We start from the raw sequence: 4,099 nt of genomic DNA, 5'->3' as shown, positions 1-4,099 counted from the left end.
ATCCAGTCAGCTCCAATGAACATACTGAACACAAACACATCCATAAACTCATGTACTACTGGAGCTTTATTGCCGTTAGCTATAACCTTCCCTCCAGGCATTCAGCGATTAGGAGTTTATTCAATAACTCTCTAAATTCCAATAACAAATATTAAAAAGGTAGCTTTCAAATGAATAAACTCTACTCTGCACATATACAGGCATCAGACAATTAAAAAAAAATTAGGTGGTATTTACAACTGTATTTTGTGAATATATTTTTTCAGGAGTAAGTGAAATATTTGAAATGGAAAGTGGATATAGTGTTCAGGGTTACAGGAACTTAAATAGCTTGAAGTCGCTAATTAGCTATTTGCATTCAAAGTATTTAACCTTTCAAACTCCTGGTAATTTTAATATACATACTCTTGCCTGCTGAACTATTTGAATGCAAAATCATAACCTTGTAAATGGTGTCTGATTTAGTGATAGCTTTTGATATTTTAATAAATGAGATGCCAAAAATTTGCCATTGTGCAATCAGGGCTGAATTAGTTCACCTTTTGAATGCTCTATGTTCCATTGCCACCTATTTATAATGACAATAAAGCTGCCTCCTGTTTATCAGACCGTCTCACATTCCTTAAGAGCTGTAGCTGGGAACAGCAGGTGACTTTTAAACCACTTCTGTATTTTAAACCATCTAGAGTAAGGAGGTCATGAGCCCCACTCCAGAGACTTGAACACATAATCTAGGCTGATTATTTAGACTCCTGCATTGTCAGAAGTGCCGTCTTTCAGATGAGATGTTAAACCAAGGACCCATCTGCCATGGCACCATTCAAAGGAGAGCAGAGGAGTTCTCTCAGTGCCCTGGCCAACATTTATATTTTAACCATCATCACCAAAACATCTTTGGTCATTTATCTCATTGCTGTTTGTGGGACCTTGCTGTGCGCAAATTGACTGCTGCGTTTCCCTACATTACAACAGTGACTACAATTAAAAAGTACTTAGAAACATAGAAACATAGAAAATAGGAGCAGAAGTAGGCCATTCGGCCCTTCGAGCCTGTTCCGCCATTCAATAGGATCATGGCTGATCCTTTATCTCAATACCATATTCCCGCTCTCTCCTCATACCACTTGATGATTTTGTGTCTAGAAATCTATCTAGCTCCTTCTTAAACATATTCAGTGACTTGGCCTCCACAGCCTTCTGTGGTAGAGAATTCCACAGGTTCACCACCCTCAGTGAAGAAATTTCTCCTCATCTCAGTCCTAAATGTCCTACCCTGTATCCTGAGACTGTGACCCCTCGTTCTGGACCCCCCAGCCAGGGGAAACATCCTCCCTGCATCCAGTCTGTCTAGACCTGTCAGAATTTTATATGTTTCAATGAGATCCCTTCTCATTCTTCTAAACTCAAGTGAATACAGGCCGAGTTGACCAAATCTCTCCTCATACGACAGTCCTGCCATCCCAGGTATCAGTCTGGTAAATCTTTGTTGCATTCCCTCTATGACAAGTATATCCTTTCTTAGGTAAGGAGACCAAAAATGTACACAATACTCCAGGTGCGATCTCACCAAGGCCCTGTATAACTGCAGTAAGACATCCTTGCTCCTGTACTCAAATTCTCTTGCAATGAAGGTCAACATACCATTTGCCTTCCTAACTGCTTGCTGCACCTGCATGTTTGCTTTTAGTGACTGGTGTACATGGACATCCAGGTCTCTTTGTACATCAACATTTCCCAATCTAGCACCATTTAAATAATATGCTGCCTTTATGTTTTTCCTTCTGAAGTGGATAACTTCACATTTATCCACATTATACTGCATCTGCCATGTATTTGCCCACTCACTCAACTTATCTAAATCGCCTTGAAGCCTCTTTGCATCCTCCTCAGAACTCATGATCCCACCTAGTTTTGTGCCATCAGCAAACTTGGAAATATTACATTTGGTTCCCTCATCCAAATCATTGATATATATTGTGAATAGCTGGGCCCAAGCACCGATCCCTGCGGTACCCCACTAGTCACCGCCCGCCACCCCGAAAATGACCCATTTATTCCTACTCTCTGTTTTCTGTCTGTTAACCAATTTTCAATCCATGCCAGTATATTACCACCGATCCCATGTGCTTTAATTTTGCACACAACCTCATATGTGGGACTTCATCAAAGGCCTTCTGAAAATCTAAATACACCACATCCACTGGTTCTCCCTTATATATTTTACCAGTTACATCCTCAAAAAACTCCAGTAGGTTTGTCAAACATGATTTCCCCTTCATAAATCCATGTTGACTTTGTCTAATCCCATTGATATTTTCTAAGTGTCCTGCTATCACATCCTTTATAATAGACTCTAGCATTTTCCTTACCACTGATGTTAGGCTAACCGATCTGTAGTTCCCTGTTTTCTCTCTCCCTCCTTTTTTAAATAGTGGGGTTACATTTGCCACCCTCCAATCTGCAGGAACTGTTCCATAATCTATAGAATTTTGGAAGATGACAACTAATGCATCCACTATTTCCATGGCTACCTCTTTTAGTACTCTGGGATGCAGATTATCAGGCCCTGGGGATTTATCGGCTTTCAGTCCCATTAATTTCTCAAGCACTATTTTTTCTACTAATACTAATTTCCTTTAATTCCTCCTTCTCACTAGTCCCTTGGTTCCCTAGCATTTCTGGGAAGTTATTTGTGTCCTCTTCTGTGAAGACAGAACCAAAGTATTTGTTTAATTGCTCTGCCATTTCCTTGTTTCCCATTATAAATTCTCCCGTTTCTGACTGTAAGAGATCTACATTTGTCTTCACTAATCTTTTTCTTTTTACATACTTGTAGAAGTTTTTACAGTCCACTTTTATGTTCCTTGCAAGTTTACTCTCATACTCTATTTTTCCCCTCTTAATCAATCTCTTGATCCTTTTTTGCTGAATTCTAAGCTGCTCCCAATCCTCAGGCTTGCTACTTTTTCTGGCAACTTTATATGACTCCTCTTTGGATCTAATACTATCCTCAATTTCTTTTGTTAGCCATGGTTGGGCCACTTTTCCTTTTGTGATTTTGTGCCAGAAAGGAATGTGTAATTTTTACAATTCATGCATTCGTTCCTTAAATGTTACCCATTGCCTATCCACCGTCATGGCTTTTAATGAAGCTTCCCAATCTATCATAGCCAACTCACTCCACATACCTTCGTAGTTTTGTTTGTTTAGATTTAGGTCCCTAGTTTCAGATTGGACTACTTCACTTTCCATCTTAATGAAGAATTCTATCATGTTATGGTCACTCTTCCCTAAAGGACCCCGCACAACAAGATTATTAATTAACCCCTTCTCATTGCACAATACCCAATCTAGGATAGCCTGTTCCCTAGTTGGCTCCTCAACATACTGGTCTAAAAAACCATCTCGTACACACTCCAGGAATTCATCCTCCACAGTATTATTGCTAATTTGGTTTGGCCAGTCTACATGTAGATTAAAGTCACCCATGATTACTGTAGTACCCTTGTTACATGCATCTCTAATTTCCTGTTTGATGCCGTCCCCTACATTACCACTACTGTTTGGAGGCCTATAGACAACTCCCACCAGTGTTTTCTGCCCCTTGGTGCTTCTTAACTCCACCCAGACTGATTCTACATCTTGATTTTCTGAGCCAATATCCTTTCTCACTATTGCTCTGATTTCATCCTTTACTAACAACGCCACCCCACCTCCTTTTTCTTTTTGCCTGTCTTTCCTAAATATCGAATACCCTTGGATATTCAGCTCCCAGCCTTGGTCACCCTGCAGCCATGTCTCTGTAATTGCTATTATATCATATCTGTTTACATCTATTTGCACTGTTAATTCATCTACCTTATTACGAATGCTTCGTCATTCAGATACAGTGCCTTTAAATTTGTCTTTTTAACATTTTTAGGCATCTTAACATTTTTTTGTACTATGGCCCTATTTGTCTTATTACCATTTTTTCTTACCTGGACCCTATTTGTTAGTGCACTCTTTTGTTTGTACACTCTGTCCCTTCCTGACACAATCTGGTTATCCTTATCCCAATCACTTTCCTGCACTGCTTCTTTGTCTTTTCTCTTTAGCA

The sequence above is a fragment of the Heptranchias perlo genome, chromosome 9 (assembly GCF_035084215.1).
Source record: "Heptranchias perlo isolate sHepPer1 chromosome 9, sHepPer1.hap1, whole genome shotgun sequence".
Lineage (NCBI taxonomy): Eukaryota > Metazoa > Chordata > Chondrichthyes > Hexanchiformes > Hexanchidae > Heptranchias > Heptranchias perlo.
Note: the sequence above shows the minus strand (reverse complement) of the source record.